We start from the raw sequence: 25,662 nt of genomic DNA on the forward strand, positions 1-25,662 counted from the left end.
CATTATTTCTGTGTCTTGCTGTGTATAAATATGTGACTTTTCTGATTTTGTGTTATACTATGCCTGATGAAGAAACCTGAGTAGTTTCGAAAGCTTGCAATTTGTTACCATCTTTTCAGTTAGCCATTAAAAGGTATCAGCCACTGAGGACTCTCAAATCTAAATATTTTTCTATCTACTGGCTAACACGGTACAAAAATATATTTCTCCTGTAAGAGGTTTAGAGATTTAAAGGGGTTATCTGGGACTTTAATGGGCTATCCTTATATCAAATTGATGGATTATAAAAGTTAATAATTATTTAAGGGAGTCCCAGAGCTTTCATTGCTGATCGGGCACAGATCCTTAGTTTTGATGGGGGTTGTGCCTGGTATTACAGCCGTGTCTAATATACTTTACTTTGACTGAGCTGCCGAAAGCGTCAGTACCAGTAATTACCACTGGCAAAAGAACGAAAAGACCCCTTAAATCAGGTAAACAGCGGCGTATCAGACCCAGAAGCCCACCTATCTGATATTAATGGGCTATCAATCTTCTAGTGCCAGAGACCCCCTTTAATGTCACCTCTGAGCACAGAACTGTTGAGCTTTTCATGATGATTTATTCCTACAGGATGCAGCATTTACTTACCAAGAATGGAATTAACCATGAAAATGACTGTGTAGATCACAGATTCTGGGTATTGTTTTCCCGTATCACTGCAAAAGATAAGGAAAATATTAAGAATAATTAGAACACAAGTGGAGTAATTGTCATGTATAATTCTCCTAAATTATATGTTTTGACCAAACACAAATTGAAGCCAAGGGTACATGAGAGGAAAGGTATCAGACTGAATGCAGTAAAAACATCAGATGATCAAGTCTCCTGGAGGAGACTGAAGTTTTAAAAAATATAAAAATGTAAAAAATAACATAAAAATTCAAATTATTTCCATTTTCCCTTATTAAAAAAGGTTATTAAGAAAATAAACATATTTTGTATTGTGCGTCCGTAAAAGTCAAATCTTTCAAAATATGAAATTAATGAAACTCATCGGTAAATACCACAAAGAGAAAAAAAATTGAAACACCAGAAATAGATCAAAAATATCAATTTAAGGCCTCATACAGCATAATCAGTGGGAAATTTCTAAAGTCATGGATCTCAACAATTAGCGACACAAACGGGGAAAATGTTTGCAACACTAAAATAATAAAGAAATTGGACAAGGTCATTTTTACCACACAATGAATGCTGTAAAAACAAAACAAAAAACTACAAAAACACTTTTTCCCGCAGTATCAGTACACTTGAATATTTTTTCTGTATTCTTTTACATTATATAGTAAAGTTAATGGCGTCATTCAAAAATACGATTCATCCGGCTATAAACAATCCCTCATATGGCTGAAGGGGTTAATAATGTACTAATTATAATGCAATAAGAACATTCCAGGAAATAATAATAATATAATTAGAACATTCCATGACTTAATACAAAAATAATATAAAATGATACTACAGAACTATTTCCCAGTACCCTCTTACCTGATGTAAGGATATTTATTGTGCCCTGAGATTATAGTCAGGGCAGCTAGGACACAGAGGCCCAATAGCGTCCATAAGATCCACAAGATGGGCAATAATGCCAAACCCCGGATCTCCATGATGAAAGATGATTAGCCAAGCGAAAGCTTCTACTCTCTCTCTATCTCTCTCTCTCTCTCTCCGTCTGTTCCTTTCTCTGTATTCACAGATAAGAAGGCTGAGGTAGTATCAGCCAGAGGTTTAATAGGCTTAGAACTTGATGATGTCACAAGGCTTCTGTGATGTCATGGTTGATCACCTCATTGTTGCATCATCACTCAGGCAGCCTGGATCTGATTGCTGCTTGGTATTGTAGATTTTTTCACAATTTACATATTCTATGAGTATATCCAGCACATTGTAGTGTAATAACTCCTATTATTCTATTAATTTACAAGATTCCATACTACCACCAGATATGTATTGAGAGGATGTTACAAGTTTCCCAACAAGAGTGCAGCTCCAGTATCCGGCGCCTTCACAGACACTTTCTGCTCTTTAAAACCCTTCTTTAAATCTACTCGGCCCCAATTCATCATTTGCGGGTTTTCACTTTCCTTTTATGTTCTGGGATATTACTTGGCATTTTTTGTGCCAAATTCAACATAATGGCACACTCGATTCATTAATTTGGCGCAAAGTAAAAAAGTTCAAGTAATTTAGAGGGATAGCGCCTACTTACTACAGCCATCATTTAAAGGGATAACACCTACTTAGTATAAGCCTCATTTAAAGGGATAATGCCCACTTAGTAAAGGGATAGCATCAACCTAGTATAAACATCACTTAAAGGGATAGTGCTCACCTAGTATAATCATCATTTAACTTAGTGGCCTTATAGTATAACCATCATTTAAAGTGATAGCACCTGCTTAGTCATTATTTGAAGAAATCGTGCCTACTTAAAATGAACCTTACATACGATACATGTTGCCCAATCTGTAGGCAGCATGTATCAGGCATTGGCTGTACAACATCAGCCAGATATGTTTTACTCTGAAACGCTATGAGGTCACAAGCTGTCTATGGATTGGGCAACATGTATCAGGTGTCACGTTTACTTTAATATAAACATCATTTAATGGGATAGCACTAGTGATGAGCGAGCACTAAAATGCTCGGGTGCTCACTGCTCGAGTCGAGCAAATCGTAGTGCTCAGGTGCTCGACCCGAGCAACGAGCCCAATGTAAGTCTATAGGAAACTCAAGCATTTTTCTGGCAGCACCCCCAGCGCTCTGCAGAGGGCCTAAAAGTTGCCCAGATCGATGGGAACAGTGCTCAAATGACATGGCAACAGCATGGGGAAGACTCATGGAAGCATCTCTAACTCCCAGGTCACTGTTGTGAACAATGTTGTCAGAGGTATTACGCCACTTTTACGGACTCACAAAAAAACATACAAAAACTTAACCAAAATGGATTGTCCCGGAAAAAAATGTTAAAGAACATCCTTTCCAGGGTAATGACTTGTATATAAGGCAAAATAAATAGCCCCCCCAAAAATGCTCCTCCACATCTTGGCCTATGCTCACACATAGCATTTTTTCACTTTTGCATTGCTTTCAACGGTGAAAAATACATTCACTGGTAAATGTAATTTTATCATTTTACTACCTTATCTGCCCATGCGGTATGTGAGACTTGTTCAGACACATCCTGTTTCATTTATGAAGGAGGAACTCTGAAAGTCATAAAGCCTATTTTTATAGGGCCATCAGGCAGCACTTACTATTGTTAAAGGGCCAGCAGTCAGCTCTCACTATTGTTAGAGGGCCATCAGCTGGCTATGCTTTGTTGTTCTCATTATTAAGGAGCGGGTACCCTATACTGTTATTGCGTATGCTGTAACTGCAAGGCCTGTCTAAAATTTAAAAAAAAAACAATGTACCTTTGAACAGACATAGAGGAGGGCCTCATTTTAAAAAAATGTTCCCATTATAAAGGATTGGGTCTCATACAGGGGTAATGCCCATGCAGTGACTGCAAGGAATGCCAAAAAATTGGACACACTAATACCCCTTTGAAGAGACGTAGAGGAGGTCCTCATTAAAAAATTGTTACCATTGTTAAGGAATGGGTCTCCGATACTGGTAATGCCCATGTAGTGACTGCAAAGGCTGCCAAAAAATTGGATGCACTCCAATACCCCTTTGAAGAGACATAGAGGAGGTCCTCATTAAAAAAACATTGTTTAAATTGTTAAGGAGTGGATTCCCTATACTGGTAATGCCCATGCACAAAGTTCATGGGCTGAAAAACATTTACCCCTGGGGGGTATACATGAACATACTGTATAACATCAGAATGTTAGAGGTAGGCCTCTAAAAAAATGTCCTATGGGCATCATAAACACCCTTAAAATAAATTATGTGGATGTTGCATCATGGTGTCACGGGTGTGTCAGGTGTAATAGACAGTCGCTTTGGATCTGGCTGTAGAAGGTCACTGCTCTTGGCATTACAGACGCCTTCTTCCTTCCTTTAGGACCAAGTGGTGACCTCCCTCCTGCTCCTGATTGACACACCCTTGCCTGGGAGTTAAAAACACTCAGTTTGCTCCAGTGGGTGGGTAACATACAATGACTTGCGAAAGTATTCACCCCCTCTTGGAATTTTTCATGTTTTGCTACCTCACCGCCTGGAATTTCACTGTTTTTTTGTGGGGTTTGCATCTGCTCATGTAAAGAACATGACTGCAACTGTGAACATTTGGTTTTCTTTTTATTGTGAAGCAAACAGCAAAATCTACAAAATAACTGAAAACTTCAGTGTGCACCCCCTCAAGTCAGTACTCTTTAGAGACTCCTTTTGTGGCCATTACAGCTGTAAGTCGCTTTGGATAAGTCTCTATGAGCTTTCTACATCTTGTCAATGGGATTTTTGCTCATTCCTCAAAGCAAAACTGCTCCAGCCCATTTAAGTTAGATGGTTTATTCTGGTTAACAGTAATCTTCAAGTCTCACCCCGGATTCTCAATTGGATGAAAGTCTGGACTTTGACTAGGTCACTCTAAAACAGTTACACATTTCCCCTTAAACCACTCGATTGTTGCTTTAGCAGTATGCTTTAGGTCATTGTCTTGTTGGAAGGTGAATCTCTGTCCCAGTCTCAAATCCCTGACAGACTGAAGCAGGTTTTCCTCAAGAATATCTCTGTATTTCACACCATCCATCTTTCCCTCGACTCTGACCATTTTCCCTTGCAGCCGAAAAACATCCCCACAGCATGATGCTGCCACCATCATGTTTCACTGTGGGGATGGTGTTCTTGGAGTGATGAGCTGTGTTGGTTTGGTGCCAGACATAGCGTTTACCTTGGTGGCCAAAAAATTCAATTTTGGTCTCATCTGACCACAGCACCTTCTTGTGTACATTTTGGGAGTCTCCCACATGTCTTTTGGTAAACTCAAAACGAGCTTTACAGTTTTTGTGTGTAAGTAAAGGCATTTTTCTGCCCACTCTTCCATGAAGGCCACCTCAATGGAGTTTATGGCTTATTGTTGTTGTAAGGACAGATACTCCAGTCTCTACTTGGGATCTCTGAAGCTCCTTCAGGGTTACCTTTGGTCTCTGTGCTGCTTCTCTGATTAATGCCCTCCTTGACAGACTGAGAATTTTGGTGGGCGGCCCTCTCTTGGCAGGTTTCTTGTGGTACCATATAAACCTATAAAGATACCACTTCAAAAAGTGAGATCAGTCCCAAATTTGATAATAAGCCCAAGAACATGAAATTCCCAAATCTATATAACTGCATAAATAAATCTTCACTGTTGAGAACAAGCAGGAATTCAGAAAAACTGTGCGGTCAATTTTATGAAAAAGTATTAAATTTTATTCAATATGACAAGGTATACAGCACAAAAGATAATGTAAAAAAGGTTTGAAAGATACTGCGACAACACTATGGAGGAAATGATGTAATATCTACCATAGTGAAAGAAATAAAGAGACACACTGGGTCCCGTAGCCAATCATATACGCAATGTATCCTAAAAGTAAATTCGGACCAAGGAATACACTTGGATATTATTATTAATAAGATATATGTCCCCAATCTATCAGGAAATAAGTGCAGCCCGGTCCTGTCCTATCCTATCTCTAATATGTCTCAATTGATGGCTAAGAGAATTTAAAAGGAAAAGGAATTACCTTGTGTCATGATAGTGGATGGAACAGAGTGCGCTTGGGACCCATGCAATAGCCTCGACGCGCGTTTCACCTTCCGGCTTCGTCAGGAGGCATGGCAATTAATTAAAAGTGGGTGCTATATAAATGAGTCTAAACGGTCAGCGAATCGGCGCATGGATCGTCATGTTGCTCCGCCCCCTGGCGCGGCCGGCCGGCGTTCGCAGGGAATGACTTGAAGGAGGACGTGCGTCATCCTCCCCGTCACCCCGGAAATCCGCCCAGCCAGCGACGCCACAAGGCGCGAGCAGCACATGCACGAGGCGCGTCTGCGCTATGTAGGAAGAAGTGGAGCGGAATCAGGGTAAATACATTAGGATAAGCTGTCTATGCGCTCACACCATACCGATCATCATACATAGTCAGGGAGGGAGAAGATCCCATCTACTCCCATCTTTACTTAACCCCTCCATATCCATGTTATTGTATAAAAAGTATGAAAATGGTATTCACACAACCCTGTGATATAAATAACAGTACCCTTATCAATATGGGGTTATCCATCAAAATTAATTAAGGTGATGGGCAATATAATATACCAAACAAATCAAAAATAAACCACATCATCATTTGACATAATAAACGATCACATTACCAATGTACAACATTATTACAATATATGGTCATATAACATCAGTCATCAATATAGATAAAAAAATAAAATATATGGATTAATTTGTTATTTAATACGCATATATCCCACAAATGTATAGGTCCCATGCATATATTTATAAAATGCATGTCCCAGTATCATATATCTATAAGACCATATTTCAAGTTATATTCCCATCCACCAAACAGTAATAAACATTACATAAGCAGAATATTGTTGTATGTCCATATATATATATATATATATATACAGTTATATGAAAAAGTTTGGGCACCCCTATTAATCTTAAGCTTAATGTTTTATAGAAATTGGTGTTTTTGCAACAGCTATTTCAATTTGATATATGTAATAACTGTTGGACACAGTAATGTTTCTGCCTTGAAATGAGGTTCATTGTACTAACAGAAAATGTGCAATCTGCATTCAAACAAAATTTGACAGGTGCATAAGTATGGGCACCTCACCAGAAAAATGACATTAATATTTAGTAGATCCTCCTTTTGCAAAAATAACAGCCTCTAGTCGCTTCCTGTAGCTTTTAATGAGTTCCTGGATCCTGGATGAAGGTATTTTTGACCATTCCTCTTTACAAAACAATTCCAGTTCAGTAAAGTTTGATGGTCGCCGAGCATGGACAGCCCTCTTCAAATGATTCCACAGATGTTCAATGATATTCAGGTCTGGGGACTGGGATGGCCATTCCAGAACATTGTAATTGTTCCTCTGCATGAATGCCTGAGTAGATTTGGAGCGGTGTTTTGGATCATTGTCTTGCTGAAAGATCCATCCCCTGCGTAACTTCAACTTTATCACTGATTCTTGAACATTATTGTCAAGAATCTGCTGATACTGAGTGGAATCCATGCATCCCTCAACTTTAACAAGATTCCCGGTGCCGGCATTGGCCACAGAGCCCCAAAGCATGATGGAACCTCCACCAAATTTTACTGTGGGTAGCAAGTGTTTTTCTTGGAATGCTGTGTTTTTTTGCCGCCATGCATAACGCCTTTTTGTATGACCAAACAACTCAATCTTGGTTTCATCAGTCCACAGGACCTTCTTCCAAAAAGAAATTGGCTTCTCCAAATGTGCTTTTGCATACCTCAGCCGACTCTGTTTGTGGCGTGCTTGCAGAAATGGCTTCTTTTGCATCACTCTCCCATACAGCTTCTCCTTGTGCAAAGTGCATTGTATAGTTGACCGATGCACAGTGACACCATCTGCAGCAAGTTGATGCTGCAGCTCCTTGGAGGTGGTCTGAGGATTGTCCTTGACTGATCTCACCATTCTTCTTCTCTGCCTTTCTGATGTTTTTCTTGGCCTGCCACTTCTGGCCTTAACAAGAACTGTCCCTGTGTTCTTCCATTTCCTTACTATGTTCCTCACAGTGGAAACTGACAGGTTAAATCTCTGGGACAGCTTTTTGTATCCTTCCCCTGAACAACTATGTTGAATAATCTTTGTTTTCAGATCATTTGACAGTTGTTTTGAGGAGCCCATGATGCCACTCTTCAGAGGAGATTCAAACAGGAGAACAACTTGCAAGTGGCCACTTTAAGTAGCTTTTCTCATGATTGCATACACCTGACTATGAAGTTCAAAGCTCAATGAGGTTACAAAACCAAAAAAGTGCTTTAGTAAGTCAGTAAAAAGTAGGTAGGAGTATTTAAAACAAGAAAATGATAAGGGTGCCCATACTTATGCACCGGTCAAATTTTGTTTGAATGCAGATTGCACATTTTCTGTTAGTACAATAAACCTCATTTCAAGGCAGAAACATTACTGTGTCCAACAGTTATTACATATATCAAACTGAAATAGCTGTTGCAAAAACACCAATTTTTATAAAACATTAAGCTTAAGATTAATAGGGGTGCCCAAACTTTTTCATATAACTGTATTTAATGTACATATAAACACAAAAAGGCCAGGTGAAAAATTCTTAAGGATGCTTGTCAGATGATGGCAGATCATTGAGGATTTCTTTGGTTAGAAGAATTAGAATTAATCGATTGCGCTTGTGTTCTCCAAATAGCTATGAGATGGAAAACCGCAGCAGAAAAGACTCCGAAACTAGGAGGAAATTAGTAGACAAAAATCAAACATACATCTACATAAAAACACATATAGCATCCACAGTTAAAAATAAAGAACAATCAAGGAGAGTCAAAGAAATGACTTGAAACTGATGGCCTCATTGAGGCCTTTAGGGGCTAGCGTATCCAATGTAACCATCCATTTTGTTTCTTTTTGGAGCAGTTTTTGTTTGATGTTCCCACCTCTAATCCCTATATAAATACGATCGATACCACACACTGTGAAGCCCTTTGGGCTACACTTGTGGTATTCGAAAAAATGTCTGGGGATTGTTTTTAATAGTTGGGGTTCAGTACAGTTGATTGCATTCTTAATATCTCGAATATGTTCCTGTATTCTTATTTTTACTGCTCTAGTGGTCATACCTATATATGACCACTAGAGCACTCCCCGGGGTGACGGGGAGGATGATGCACGTCCTCCTTCCCGTCATTCCCTGCGAACGCCGGCCGTCCGTGCCAGGGGGCGGAGCAACGTGGCGATCCGCACGCCGATTCGCTGACCGTTTGGACTCATTCATTTATATAGCACCCACTTTTAATTATTTGCCACGCCTCCTGACGAAGCTGGAAGGTGAAACGCGCATCGAGACTATTGCATGGGTCCCAAGCGCACTCTGTTCCATCCACTATCATGACACAAGGTAATTCCTTTTCCTTTTAAATTCTCTTAGCCATCAATTGAGACATATTCGAGATAGGATAGGACAGGACCGGGCTGCACTTATTTCCTGATAGATTGGGGACATATATCTTATTAATAATAATATCCCAGTGTATTCCTTGGTCCGAATTTACTATTAGGATACCTTGCTTATATGATTGGCTACGGGACCCAGTGTGTCTCTTTATTTATTTTACTATGGTAGATATTACATCATTTCCTCCATAGTGTTGTCACAGTATCTTTCAAACCTTTTTTACATTATCTTTTGTGCTGTATACCTTGTCATATTGAATAAAATGTAATACTTTTTCATAAAACTGATCCCACAGTTTTTCTGAATTCCTGCTTGTTCTCAATAATGAAGATTTATTTATGTAGTTATATAGATTTGGGAATTTCATGTTCTTGGGCTTATTCTTGTGGTACCATGTTCTTTCCATTTGATGATAATGGATTTGATGGTGTTCTGGCGGATCATCAGAGATTGGCATATTTTTTTTTTTATAACCCACCCCTGACTTGTACTTCTCAACAACTTTTTTTCTAACTTGTTTGGAGATCTCCTTGGTCTTCATGGTGTTTGGTTAGTGGTGCCTCTTGCCTAATGCTGTTGCAGCCTCTGTGGCCTTTCAAAAAATGTGTATATACTTACAGACATGTGACACTTAGATTGCACACAGGTGGACTTCCTTTCACTAAGCATGTGACTTATGAATATAATTGCTTGCACCAGAAATTTTTAGGGGCTACATTGGAAAAGGGGTGAATAGATATGCACATGCCAATTTTTACTTATTTATGCCTATATTTTTCCCATTTCACTTCATCAACTTAGACTATTTAGTGCTGATGCATCACACACAAATCAGATAAAAAAAATATTTAAACACAGGTTGGAATGTAACAAAATAGGTAAAAAGCCAAGGGGGTGAATATTTTCGCAATTCACTGTATATACCAGGATTGAGGACATATATATACCAGGATGGGGGACCTTACTAAATAATGGGGGAGGGAGGGCAACTCGTATGTCCTTATAGGATTTAGAACACTACAAGGCCCACACATCTGACCAACATGCCTGGGCGGGAGAGGGGTGGTTGTGTGTGTGTGACGCACCCCCTGGGCCATGTTGTTAGGGATACCCGGAGCCGGATCAGATGGGGGTTGTAGTCTCCGAGTGGCTGTGACCCGGTCCGTGCCCAGGGTGTCAAACTCAGTGTGCGGCAGTCCTTGCAGATGTTCTTAGTGTCGACTACGCCACCCGTTGATTTGCGGTCAAAAGGCCGCCGCTGCAGGATGGTCCGCTGAGGCTGGTGGTGTGTGTGCAGCTGTGGTAGTATAACCCCCAACGGGAGGGGTATAGCCTCAGGGGGTCAGACGTGGAGGATGGTGGTTGTGAAGGTGCAGCAAGGAGACTCAGAGTCAGGAGGTGCAGTTCAAGGTTTTTACTTACTGATGTTCTTTTGGTCACTCTGGCCTTGAGTGACCACCCGAGCCGTGCTGCGTCCACCAGGTCCTGGACTCGGCCAACCCCCAGGCAATTCTGGAGCATGGTCCTGAGCTCCTTTCTGACTCTCCCTTCCTCTGGCCGTTCCCACCAGGGATCCACTTTTGGCCGGCTCCCTCGGGTCTCTTGGTGGTCAAGCCTCCTCTGGGCTCCCTGACCCTATGCTCGGTGTGCCTTTCTAGTGGATTTGGTGAGGGTCGTGGCAGATCCTGCCCACAACCTCCGGTTCCTGGTTAAGGTTCGTTTTGGCCTCTGCCAGCTTGGGTTCCGGTACCCTTGTTCGCCAACCCTTCACCCTTCTGTCCTTATTCTGGGATCTTGGGGTTCCTTCTTGTTTCCTCTCTGGGTCCTTCTCACTTCTCTCTCTCTCTCTCAGCAGGCTCTGTTCTGGAGCTGGGCCCAGCCGGAGCCACAGCTCCCTGTCAGCCCTCCTGGCTGAGCTCCTCTGCTCTGCTCCTCAGGCTAAACTCTCACTGACTGACCCTGTTCTAAGATGGTGCCCACCTTATATACTCCCTCTATGTGTGAGCTCAGGTGACCAGCACCCAATGAGCTCCTATCTTTACCCAGACTACTCCCCCTATCTGCCCCTACACTACTGGGATGTTCCACCCCCCTCCCACTCCAGCCAGGGACAGACGCTGTCGTACCTGCACATAAACTGGTGGGAGTACCGTCGTTCTGTCCCCCGGAAATGGGATGTATGTAGTGCATGCAGCCTACTAGCTCAGTTCCACACTCCATCCTTACTAGTGTTGAGCCACCCCCGTAGTGTTCGAGTTCGGTTCGGTTCGTCGAACACCCGTGTGTTCGCCGAACTGTTCGTCGAACTGTTCGTCGAACACCTTCGAACACCGTTAAAACCAATGGCAGGCAAACAAAAACACATAGAAACACATAGAAAACACCTTCAAAGGTGTCCAAAAGCTGACAAACTGCTCAGAAGACACAACTAACACATGGAAAAGTGACAAGTACATATAGTCATGCGAAAAGAAAAGAGGTGGAGGAGTAAAAGGAGGGGGAGACACAGATATAGGCATGTCATGCCCTTCTAAAATCCAAAAAGTGAGAAGCCGAGACGGCCAGTCCGCTCCTGCCCGTGCCACCTCCGTGTCGCCGGGTTTGTGCCAGAGCCACGGTGAACCCTGACGGCCAGCCCCCTCTCCCAATACTGGTGCCTGTCCGCTGGTGGGTCGAGAGAGCCCCCCTGTGGTGGAGGCAGCTCTAAGCTTTTTAATTTAAATTGTCCCTCTAATTTGAATGAATACACTTTAAATCCATTTACAAGGATCTATTGGAGGGCAAGTCTCATGCCAGCAGCCGCGTAATTCCAGCTCCAGTAGCGTCCACTAAAGCTGCTGCAGTTAAAAAGCTTTTATAAGGATCGAGCTCGGCTGTCCACCGCAAGGCATCCTAGTGCCAGTCCCAGCCCCTATGCCTTGGGGTGCCTCCTGATGCTCTTCACTAAGTATCCCGTGGTCCCGAAGCATTTCCTTTGAAAAAATTAAGTGTCCAAACTACAGGTGGTGTAGCTTGCTTAACAGCCGGGATAATCCGCTGACTAGCAGACACTGCTACTAGGCACAAAGTATTTCCTGGGCTAGATGTAGTTAAAAATTTGTAAGTAGATACTCTCGTTGGATGCTGAGAAAGCATTCCATAGAGTCTCCTGGCACGCCATATATGATTCTCTTAAAAAGCTTGGGGTAGGGGTCTAGGGGACCCTTTTATAGCCAAAATCACGGCCCTGTATCACAATACGTCACCTAGGCTGAAGATAAATGGAACTGTAGCACCGAGGGCTCGGTTGCTACAGACGTATTGCACCTCACCCAGAGGTGTGATATCTCACTCTCAGATAAGGATGGAGTGTGGATCAGGACCCGACACCTGCATGCATTACACCACATTGCCGTGGGGCAGGGCGACCAATATGCCCCTGAGATGGGCACGACAGTCCCTGTCCCTGGCTGGAGTGGGGGGAGGGAACACTGAGGAAGGGGAACCCTGCAGTGCAGGAGCAGGGAGGAAGCAGTTCCTGGGTGCATTGAGAAGGGAGTATAAAAGGTGGGCACCATCTTTGTTCAGTGCAGAGAAGTCTGAGCAGAAGTGGCAGGGAGCAGGGGCTCTGCATGAGCTCTGCTCCGGAGGCGGGCCTAGTAACAGAGGCCCAGGCCTGCAAGAGGGAGAAGGAAGGAAGAGGAGCGGAGAAGGCTCCAGGAACGAGGAATGAAGGGATCCCAGGGGTGCGGACGGGCGAGTCGCCACCGCACGCCCGAATCCACCTGCGTGGAGGGGTCAGGCCAAAGGGGGAGACCGGTCCCCGAACTAGTGGAGGCAGGAAACGACCCTCAGCTAGAAACCGGAGGCTCTGACATTTTATGTGGCGCAGCCCCTTGCTCCACCCGCTAGGAAGGCACCACATAGGGTCAGGGAAACTGGCGCCAAGTTTACCAAGAGGAGGCCCGAGGCAGCCGGACAGAAGTGTTGGTAAGAAAGGCCAGACAAAGGACACACAAAGGGGGTCCTGTGAAGCGCTCCAAAGTTATCTGGGAGTTGTCTGAGCCCCTCACCTGGTGAGCACAGTACGACGTGGGCAGCCGTTACCTGCAGACGTGGTCTGGATAATAAGAACTGTGAGTAAAGGCCCTGAACTGCATCACTGACTCCGTGTCGTTACTGCTGCTGCCCTGCACCATCACCCCCATCCTCCGCATACACTGCCCTGAGGCTATACTCCTCCCGTGGGGAGTTATGCTACGCTCTGCTGCACCCACAACACCAGCCTTAGCGGTCTGCCCTGTAGCGGCGGTTCACTCTGACCGCAATCCACGGGTGGCGTAGTCGGACATTTAAACATCAAAACCACATAAATAGTTCCGCCACTGGTTTGACCGCCCTGAGCCACGGAACCGGATCGCCGCCACGAAGACTACAACCACCAGCATCCACCAAAAAGGGTCCGGCTCCGGGTGTCCCAAGGCCCAGGGGGTGCGTCAGAACATTTTCATCACCTTTCACAATCACCAATGGGACAAGGCAGGGATGTCCTCTGTCCCCTCTCTTATACATCCTAGTGACGGAGCACCTGCTCTCATCAATTCGCCATAACCCCAATATTAGGTGGATTGAGGTGGGAGGCACCGAGTACAAGTGCTCTCTATTTGCTGATGATATCCATCCCTGCTGTTATGGCTGAAATAGATCACTTTGTTACATGGTAAAATTTTAAAATCAATGCAGCGAAGTCTGAGGCCCTCGATGTCTCCCTCCCTAAATCCATATAGGATTCCATCCAGTCCAACTTTCCCTTTGCCTGGCCCTCACAGGGTATCAAATACTTAGGAATTCCTATTCATAGAGACCTCTCCCATCTATGTTATCTTAATTTTGGGCCCTTTATTGAACAATTCCATACAGACCACGGTTGGCAAGTTAGAACTGTAAGATTCACTACGTGAACCACTGGTGTTTTGTGGAAAAGCACATGTACACCGCGTTCCAAATTATTATGCAAAAAGTGTTTAGGAGTGATAAGGGAAGAATTTGTTTGTTTGTCAGTTAAACTCATTGATGGTGATGTGTGTCAGGGCTCTTTATATCACTGTAAGCAATTGCAGACACCTGTGCTAATTAGTTTGGCAGGTGTGTCCAATGAAAGGCAAGACTACTTAAGAAGGCTCTCTCACATTATTAAGCAGCCTACATTTTCTGCCAAAATGGGAAAGAAAAAGGATGTGTCGGCTGCTGAGAAGCAACAAATTGTGGAGTGTTTAGGTCAAGGCATGACTACAATCAACATTGTGCGATGATCAGGATGAAGTGTCTTGGCAATCAAGAAGTATGTAGCTGATTCACAGTACACACGTGTGCGTGCTGATAAGGGCAAATTGAGGACTCTTTCCTACAGGCAATTACGTCAGGTTGAAAGAGCAGCGGCAAAAAAGCCTTGTCATAGCAGCAGACAAGTTTTTGAAGCTGCTTGTGCCTCCAACGTCCCCCGAACAACAAGATGCAGGGTCCTTCAGAGGTTTGCAGCTGTGCATACGCCATCCTGTCGACCTCCTCTATCCACTTCACACAAGCAGAAACGGCTCCAGTGGGCCAAACATTACATGAAGACTGATTTCAAAACTGTTTTGTTCACGGATGAGTGCCGTGCAGCGCTCGATGGTCCAGATGAATGGAGTGGAGGATGGCTGGTTGATGGACACCCCACGCAAACACGGCTACAGCGCCAACAAGGAGGAGGTGGAGTAATGTTTTGGGCTGGAATCATGGGGAGAGAGATTGTCGGCCCCTTTAGGATCCCTGAAGGCGCTAAAGATGAACTCCATAATGTATGTGGATTTTCTCAAACAGCACTTCCTGCCATGGTTCAAGAAGAAGAACCGTGTATTTCACAGCAAGATCATTTTTCTGCATGATAATGCACCATCTCATGCTGCACATAAAACATCTGCATCTCTGGCTGATATGGGCATAAAAGGAGACAAACTTATGGTGTGACCCCCATGCTCCCCTGACCTCTACCCCATTCAGAACCTTTGGAGCATCATTAAAAGGAGTGTCTATGATGGCGGGAGGCAGTTCACATCTAAGCAACAGCTCTGGGAGGGTATTCTGTCCTCATGCAAAACAATTGAAGCAGAAACCATCCAAAACCTGACAAATTCAATGGACGAGAGAGTTCAGAAGCTCCTTTCGAACAAGGGGTCCTATGTGAAAATGTAACATCACCTAGAATAAAGTTTTGAGTTGAAAACTGTTTGATTTCAGTTTCTAACAACCTGCTAATGCTTATAATTTCAAAAATGACCATTTTTTTGGTCTTTATTAAAATGAAAAGGTTGATCGAAAAGTTTGGGGGATCTAAGAGTGTGGCAACCCAGTAGTCATGATTACTTCGAATTCTGACAATATGAGGGTCATGCTGCAGGTAGTGCAGCAAGAAGGCACTTATGTGTCTTGCGCATCTCGGAGCCCCAAAATTATTTTCCGGGCTAGATGCAGCTAAAAATTATTTTTAATTTTAAATCTGGTGAAGCTTATTATAGATGGCCTAATAGGATCAGTGCTGCACACTGCTACAAAGCCCAAATTATTTTCCAGTCAAGATACAGATAAACATGATTAGTAATTTGAAAGCTTAAAACGGTTGGTAGGGTGATTTTAACCAATCATCAAGCTTTTACTCTCCCCAGGATGACACAGGGGTAGAAAAGTCGTTTCGGATCCATGATTTGTTCATCTTTATGAACGTGAGTCTGTCTACATTATCAGTGGAGAGCCGCGTGCGCTTATCTGTCAGCACACCACCAGCAGCGCTGAACACACGTTCAGACAGAACGCTGGCTGCGGGGCATGACAAGATCTCCAAGGCGTAAGTGGCTAGCTCCGGCCATTTATCCAGATTGGAAGCCCAAAAAGAGCAAGGGTCCAGTGACACAGTCGTGGCTTCAATGTTTACTTGGAGATACTCCTGTACCATCGTCTCTAGGCGTTGACTATGTGTCAGACTTCTTGTCTCCTGTGGCCTTGCAAAGGATGGGCTAAAAAAGTGGTGAAATGATTCCGCAAAATTGATGTTACCAGCAGATACTGTGGTTCTGTTATGGTTTGAGTGCTGAACACTTGACGGTCCCACGGTTGGCAAGTTGGAACTGTGAGATTCACTACGTGCACCACTGGTATTTTGTGGAAAAGCACATGTAAGATTCTGCAACAGTCTCTGCTGATACTCCTGCATGCGTGCATCCCTTTCTATGGCAGGAATAATTTCTGCAAATTTACTTTTGTACCGGGGATCTAACAGTGTGGCAACCCAGTAGTCAGGATTATTTCTAATTCTCACAATTCGAGGGTCATGTTGCAGGTAGTGCAGCAAGAAGGCACTCATGTGTGTTGCGCATCCAGTAGCACCAAGTCCCTGTTGTGTTGGTGGCGAGGTAATAATCATGCTTCCTTCCTCTGTCCTCTCCCCCCAACCTCGCACAACAGAAATGTGATCAAGGTCTCCCTCATCTGATGAGTCTTCCATCAGTTCGTCCTCCACTTCTTCCTGGGCTCCTGCACCTTCCTCACTAGTTTGGCTGCTACCATGCGCCCTGGTTAAACCATCTCCCCCACCCTCACATGCCTGCCGCCTTGGTGCTGCCGACCGTCTGGACCTTGCAGATGTTAGCCCTTCCGCATACAACTCCTCCTCCTCTACTTCCTCCACCTCCTCTTGTGCCACCACCTGACTCCGAATTCTGTTTAACATGTGCTCCAGCATGTAAATCACCGGAATAGTCATGCTGATAATGGCATCGTCAGCACTAAACATCTTCGTCGACATTTCAAAACTGTGCAGAAGGGTGCATAGGTCCCTGATCTGAGACCACTCCTCCAGCGTGATTTGCCCCACCTCTGAATCTCGTTGGCCCAGGCTATACGTCAGAACGTATTGCACCAGGGCTTGTCAGTGCTGCCACAGTCGCTGCAACATGTGCAGAGTTGAATTCCACCGGGTAGGCACATCGCATTTTAGCCGGTGAAGTGGCAGGCCCAACGACTTCTGTAGAGATGTAAGTCGCTGAGCTGCGGGATGCGAACGGCGGAAGTGAGCACACAGCGACCGTGCCCTCTGCAGAAGGCCATCTAGTCTGGGATAGTGGGCTAAAAATTTCTGGACAACCAGGTTCAACACGTGAGCCATACAAGGCACGTGTGTGACATTGCCCCGGCGAAGGGCCGCACCCAGGTTTGCAGCATTGTCGCACACGGCCTTCCCTGGTTTCAGGTCCAGTGGAGACAACCATTCATGAAATTGGTTCTCCAGAGCTGACCACAACTCCTCAGCTGTGTGACTCACATTTCCCAGACATTTCAATGTAAAAACCGCCTGATGACGTTGAGCCCTACTGCCAGCATAGTAAGGAGGTGTGCAGGATCCCTTCTGCGCAGTTAGAAAGCTTGTGGCATGACCAGACAGGCTTTGGGTGCAGGTGGAAGACCGAGAGGAGGTTGAGGAGGCAGAAGCAGTGGAGGAAAAATGACATAAAGAGGATTGACGCACAACTCGTGGGGACGGCAAGACTTGGACAGCAGCCCCTTGTCCTGCTGTCACCATAGTTACCCAGTGCCCAGTCAGCGACATGTAACGCCCCTGTCCATGCCTACTCGTCCAAGTGTCTGTGGTGAAATGCACCCTGTCACACACAGAGTTTCTCAAAGAAGCGGTGATGTTGTGTGCGACATGCTGGTGGAGCGCAGGCACACCTTTCTTTGAGAAGTAGTGCCGACTGGGCATCTGGTACTGGGGCACTGCGACGGACATAAGGTCTCGAAAATCCTCTGTGTCCACCAGGCGGAAAGGCAGCATTTCTGTAGCCAAGAGCTTGCAGATGGTGAAATTCAACCTCTTAGCTTTCTCATGGCTAGGAGGAAATGGTCTTTTACTTGTCCACATCTGAGGGACCGAGGGCTGGCTATTGTGCTTAGACGGGGTTGATAAGGGTGTTCCCGGCAAACTGCCGGTCTGTGAGGAAGATGCAGGCGGACATGTTAGGTTGCCTTGATCCAAAGGTGGTGCTATCGATGTCGGACAGCGCTCAAGACCAGCTGGTGTTACCACCTCCAAAGAAAATGATGACCTGCCAATCACGCTGGCTGTTGCGGGTAAAGAGGTGGCAGGTCTGCGCCCCAAAACAGGTGTGACTGCTGTCCCCCCAGTCACAGAGGATGAAGAGGCCGCGGATGCACAAGATATGGCAGACGGTGGTTGGCCCGGCCGGCTAGACCGCATTGTAGCACACTGAGCTTCCCACTGCAACTTATGCTTCATGTCCATGTGCCGGTTCATGCATGAAGTACTCAAACTATGTATTTTTTGGCCTCTACTTAGCTTTTGCTGACAAATGTTACAGATAACACGAGTTGGGTCATCTTTATCGATCTGAAAAAATGCCCAGGCTATGCAAGGCTTAGCACCCATGCGACCTGAAGAGCCACCACGACTTGTGGTGAGAGGCAGAGTTGTGTTTGAGGATGCAGTTGTTGACGTGCTTCCAGTACTACGTCTCTGTCCAGGAAGGCGCAACCTGACCTCGTCGTCACTAGCATCTTCCTCCACCTCCTCTGCTGACCTCATCTCTTGGCTGACTGTGGGTTGACAGTAAGTGGGATCTCCGACCTCATCATCATCACCCTGTGCGTTATCACACCCGTCGTCCTCAGAGCCAACCTGTTCCTGCCCTGACAAAAAACTAAAGTTGTCGCTCCAATCAGGTATTTGAGTCTTATCATCGTCTTCCTCATTGTCTCCACCAACAGGAGTTACAGTTTGGGAATGAGGGTCTACATTATGGTCAGAACCTTCTGCGTCTGGTCCTGGATCCGACTCATAAAGATTCTGGGCATCAGTGCAGATCATTTCCTCGTCTGGATTCACAGAAGCGCTGGAGTCGACCTCTGATTCCCAGGCTATAGTATGAGTAAACAGCTCTGCAGACTCAACCATCTGTTCTACCTCATACTCAGACGGGCAGCTGGAGATTTGGGAGCTGTGAGGAAGCAAGTGCGATTTGGGTGACACCTTTTGAGGACTGGAGTATTTGTGATGTTGAAGTTGATGTGGAGGAGAGCCCACTTAAAGGAGCACTTGATATCCTTTGAAGCACCTGCTGTTTTTGTGCCTCATCTGGAATTTGTAGCGATTGGCGTGGCCGTAAGAAAGGGATCTTATCACATTGTCCGCTAAAAGAAGTAGACATTTTAGTTTGGCTGGAAGATGGTCTTTCTTCTGCACCTACCCCACGGACACAACCTTTTTTCCCCTTCCCAACACGCCTATTCCCCTTTCCACCAGCAGCAGGCCTTTTTCCACTCATTTTGGTGGTTAACTAATTCACAACTCTGGAGTTGTTTGCACAAAAAAACAATGGATGGTAACCGAGCAGAGCTGAGTGGCCAAACTGTGGTATTAGGCCAAAACTATTGGCTGGGTTAGATGCAGAAAAAAAATATTTTTAATTTGCAACCTGATGGAGGTCAGTATAGATGGACTAATAGACCAAGTCCCACACACCGCTAGAAGCCCAAATATTTTTTCAGAGCTAGATGCAGAAATTTTTTTTATTCAATTTGCAACCTGATGGAGGTCAGTATAGATGGACTAATAGACCAAGTCCCACACACTGCTAGAAGCCCAAATATTTTTTCAGAGCTAGATGCAGAAAAAAATTATTTTTAATTTGCAACCTGATGGAGGTCAGTATAGATGGACTAATAGACCAAGTCCCACACACTGCTAGAAGCCCAAATATTTTTTCAGAGCTAGATGCAGAAAAAAATTATTTTTAATTTGCAACCTGATGGAGGTCAGTATAGATGGACTAATAGACCAAGTCCCACACACTGCTAGAAGCCCAAATATTTTTTCAGAGCTAGATGCAGAAAAAAATTATTTTTAATTTGCAACCTGATGGAGGTCAGTATAGATGGACTAATAGACCAAGTCCCACACACCGCTAGAAGCCCAAATATTTTTTCAGAGCTAGATGCAGAAAATTTTTTTATTCAATTTGCAACCTGATGGAGGTCAGTATAGATGGACTAATAGACCAAGTCCCACACACTGCTAGAAGCCCAAATATTTTTTCAGAGCTAGATGCAGAAAAAAATTATTTTTAATTTGCAACCTGATGGAGGTCAGTATAGATGGACTAATAGACCAAGTCCCACACACTGCTAGAAGCCCAAATATTTTTTCAGAGCTAGATGCAGAAAAAAATTATTTTTAATTTGCAACCTGATGGAGGTCAGTATAGATGGACTAATAGACCAAGTCCCACACACTGCTAGAAGCCCAAATATTTTTTCAGAGCTAGATGCAGAAAAAAATTATTTTTAATTTGCAACCTGATGGAGGTCAGTATAGATGGACTAATAGACCAAGTCCCACACACCGCTAGAAGCCCAAATATTTTTTCAGAGCTAGATGCAGAAAATTTTTTTATTCAATTTGCAACCTGATGGAGGTCAGTATAGATGGACTAATAGACCAAGTCCCACACACTGCTAGAAGCCCAAATATTTTTTCAGAGCTAGATGCAGAAAAAAATTATTTTTAATTTGCAACCTGATGGAGGTCAGTATAGATGGACTAATAGACCAAGTCCCACACACTGCTAGAAGCCCAAATATTTTTTCAGAGCTAGATGCAGAAAAAAATTATTTTTAATTTGCAACCTGATGGAGGTCAGTATAGATGGACTAATAGACCAAGTCCCACACACTGCTAGAAGCCCAAATATTTTTTCAGAGCTAGATGCAGAAAAAAATTATTTTTAATTTGCAACCTGATGGAGGTCAGTATAGATGGACTAATAGACCAAGTCCCACACACTGCTAGAAGCCCAAATATTTTTTCAGAGCTAGATGCAGAAAAAAATTATTTTAAATTTGCAACCTGATGGAGGTCAGTATAGATGGACTAATAGACCAAGTCCCACACACTGCTAGAAGCCCAAATATTTTTTCAGAGCTAGATGCAGAAAAAAAATATTTTTAATTTGCAACCTGATGGAGGTCAGTATAGATGGACTAATAGACCAAGTCCCACACACCGCTAGAAGCCCAAATATTTTTTCAGAGCTAGATGCAGAAAATTTTTTTATTCAATTTGCAACCTGATGGAGGTCAGTATAGATGGACTAATAGACCAAGTCCCACACACTGCTAGAATCCCAAATATTTTTTCAGAGCTAGATGCAGAAAAAAATTATTTTTAATTTGCAACCTGATGGAGGTCAGTATAGATGGACTAATAGACCAAGTCCCACACACTGCTAGAAGCCCAAATATTTTTTCAGAGCTAGATGCAGAAAAAAATTATTTTTAATTTGCAACCTGATGGAGGTCAGTATAGATGGACTAATAGACCAAGTCCCACACACTGCTAGAAGCCCAAATATTTTTTCAGAGCTAGATGCAGAAAAAAATTATTTTTAATTTGCAACCTGATGGAGGTCAGTATAGATGGACTAATAGAACAAGTCCCACACGCTGCTAGAAGCCCAAATATTTTTTCAGAGATAAATGAAGAAAAAAATTATTTTTAATTTGCAACCTGATGGAGGTCAGTATAGATGGACTAATAGACCAAGTCCCACACACTGCTAGAAGCCCAAATATTTTTTCAGAGCTAGATGCAGAAAAAAATTATTTTTAATTTGCAACCTGATGGAGGTCAGTATAGATGGACTAATAGACCAAGTCCCACACACTGCTAGAAGCCCAAATATTTTTTCAGAGCTAGATGCAGAAAAAAATTATTTTTAATTTGCAACCTGATGGAGGTCAGTATAGATGGACTAATAGACCAAGTCCCACACACTGCTAGAAGCCCAAATATTTTTTCAGAGCTAGATGCAGAAAAAAATTATTTTTAATTTGCAACCTGATGGAGGTCAGTATAGATGGACTAATAGAACAAGTCCCACACGCTGCTAGAAGCCCAAATATTTTTTCAGAGATAAATGAAGAAAAAAATTATTTTTAATTTGCAACCTGATGGAGGTCAGTATAGATGGACTAATAGACCAAGTCCCACACACTGCTAGAAGCCCAAATATTTTTTCAGAGCTAGATGCAGAAAAAAATTATTTTTAATTTGCAACCTGATGGAGGTCAGTATAGATGGACTAATAGACCAAGTCCCACACACCGCTAGAAGCCCAAATATTTTTTCAGAGCTAGATGCAGAAAAAAATTATATTCAGTTTGCAACCTGATGGAGGTCAGTATAGATGGACTAATAGAATGATGCTATGCCCAAAAGATTTTACTTCACTAGGTGCAGTAAAAAAATTGGTATTCTATACACAGGTGGTATATCTTGCAACACAGATAGGCTACTCCACTGACTAACACACTCTGCAATAGGCCAAAAAGGATTAGCTTTGCTAGATTCAGCCAAATGCTGTGAAAAAAACTTGCACAGCACTGGCACAGACCTGCCTGGCAAAAACTGATAGGAACTGATGTAACCTAGTCCTGAAAAGGACTCCAATTACAATTAGTCTTTACTCCCACAATCTATCTATTTAAGAGCACAGACCTGCCTGATAAAAGTCGTAGGAAATGCTGTAACCTAGTCCTTAAAAGGACTGCAATCACAACTATTCCCTACTCCCAAGCTATCTGTATATTTGTGCGAAAATTGGCTTGAAATTAACAAGGTATATCGCACACAGCAACAGCGGTGCCGTCTAACACGCAGCTGCAGCAGTGAGAAAATGGTGGCGACGGGGAAAATGGCTTGGTCTTATAGGGCAAGGACATGTGACATACACTGCCAATCACACATGCCCTTGCTTGTGTGAAAAAAAGCACTTCGCTCCGTGTGTGCGCTGCTGATAGGCTGACAGATTGCACCTCCCCACTGCAAATGCGGGAAAGAGAAAAAAAAATGGAGATCTTCATTGTTCCTGCAGAGATCCATCCCCTGCCCCTCCCCCCGCCCCGCTGTACACTCAAACTGCGTATTAACATTAATTTTCATCATTACTGAGAAAAAATCCAGTTATGATTTTGGTGCACGAACAGTTATCGAACATAACCTCGAACAGCCGAATTTTTCTCAAATTGTTCGTGTTCGCCGACCGGCTCGAACACCGCCCAAAACAGCTCGAATTTGAGATTGGCGAACAGTTCGAGTAGAACAACGCTCATCTCTAATCCTTACCCGGGAGTGGAATACCACACCTCTGGCTTGAGGTGTAATACCCCTGTAGCAGCCGAGTCCTCAGGGTGCTACATGTGTGTGTGGGGGGGTGTCCAAATTTTGCATCGGGGCCAATTGGACTTTAGTTACACCACTGGATAGCATCATTCATCTGCCCGATATTAAGTTGGAGGTGTAATGCCAGCCTTACAGTGCTGTGAGTTAATGCGTTATGTTTGTCACTTCGCCATGACATTGAAAATATAACCCTTATAAATATCGAATCAATACAAACCTCAATATTCATCACTGACCACTGGCTCCAAAGTGTCTGAGATAATTCCTTTTCAACAGAGGAAGCCCCTGCCTCTAGAATTGTACTTCTCCAACTCTGAGTATACGAATGCTAGACTTGGTAACTGGCTGTCAGCAAATCCCCTGCTGTAATTACCTGTTCATTGCAGGAGATCCTACTTCAATGGAGGTTGAAGTGTCATCTCTCTCTCTCACTTCCCCAGTTAGAATTAATCCCATGTGTTCAATGTGAGGGTGATATGTCCCCTCTCTGAAAATGTCTTTTTGGATTTTACAATTTTTCTCTACGACAATATGTAATTTGTGCATGCATAGCAATGTCATTGTCATTTGGGATAGTGTTTATTATAATTGTAATAATGTAAAAATTCATCATATGCATATTGATTTGGGAGGGTGGGGACTGTTAGTCGATAGTTTTGAATAATTTAATCAATAAAAATGGTCAAAATTTGTCTTCTAAACGGAGTTTTGTTTTCTTTTCCTTTTAGTTCATGTTCCATTTGAGAAGATCGCCTTTTCTGCAGGTGTTTAACAACAGTCCAGATGAGAGTACCTACTATAGACATCACTTCATGTGTCAAGATCTTACCCAGTCCCTTATAATGATGCAGCCCATCCTTTATTCGTACTCTTTCAGTGGTCCTCCAGAGGTATGTCCAGGCATAGCTGATAACTACCATGTATTTTTTTCAGTTTATGTCATAGTGGCATTGGTATAAACCATGTTCAAATATGCAAATTCACAGTGATGGGGAAAAAAAGACACATCAAAGGCTTAAATCGCCTTGTGGGACTAAAACATGATAAATACAATATAAAAATACAGAAAGGTGTAGTTAAAACTTCATTCTAAATTATATATATTTACTGTATATTTATGTAAAGGATATGGAATTATGGAAAATAACTATGAAGTTAACTATACATTATAAATAATACATAAACCCATACATTACACATATAATTTGAATGGGTTTCAATGGGAAGATACTATACGGTTGCATCCATCATACATAGGGTCCCAGCATATAAATACCTATATCTTTACATGATTTTTTTTTAACCATGTACTGTTGAATGGAAAAGCGTAGTCTACTTAGCAATTCCATGTCTGCTGCGCTAATGAAATCCTAAGGGCATGTTTAGCGAGTATGTTATAACCTTTCCCAGTATATACGCTGCTAGTATAACAAATAGGAGGTGTGAGCAGAACCTTAACATGTTTCTTAACCTCTTCCCAACTTTGGTCATTATGGGGTCTGCATGTAAGGAGTGGGGTCAGGACCTAAGCCCAGAGGTGTATTTAGGTCTTCTAGCACCCGGGGAAGAATTCAGTTTGGGGTCCCTCCCCGCTCCTTCCCCAGCATATGTGCGATTTGCACACTAAGGCCACCGCCCCACTATCAGTATTTTTTCTCAGGAGTGGGAGACAAATCCAGGAGTGGGTGATAAGGCAGAATTGGTGACTTGTTTCTATTATACCTTTTCTCTGATTGTTCCTCACCTGGTTTTGTCTCCCACTCCCGAGATAAAATACTGACCAAATACTGACAAAATACTGATAGTGGGGCCGTGGTCTTAGTGCCAACGAGCTGCTCTTCCTAATCCTCTCTGAGAGAAGCAGGAAGAGAAGCTCGTTGTCACATGACCGTAAGTATGAAAATCTCATATGAGTGAAGTGGCCGTGTGATGACTGATGGAACCTGCAAGCAGAGCTGAATCCCGACAGTGAGTATATTACACGCTGTCAGGATTGGCTACAGGGCTTCATTTTATAATTAATGGGCTTGTCCAGGTTTGAGATGAAAGTCTGCAGTCACTCTATGTAAGTGCAGGCTTCTGAATTCTCACAGCGCATGCACTGCACACATTTAGGATTCTCCCTTGCCGTGGCAAGAGTGGACAGTCATGTCACCACAAGCATGCGATTTGTATACTTCTGGCCACATTCCGACTAGACGTGCCCGGCCTCGCTCAATTCATTTTCATTGAG

Source organism: Phyllobates terribilis, unplaced genomic scaffold, assembly GCF_046119375.1.
Source record: "Phyllobates terribilis strain yellow unplaced genomic scaffold, ASM4611937v1 Scaffold_7__3_contigs__length_470593459, whole genome shotgun sequence".
Taxonomy (NCBI): domain Eukaryota; kingdom Metazoa; phylum Chordata; class Amphibia; order Anura; family Dendrobatidae; genus Phyllobates; species Phyllobates terribilis.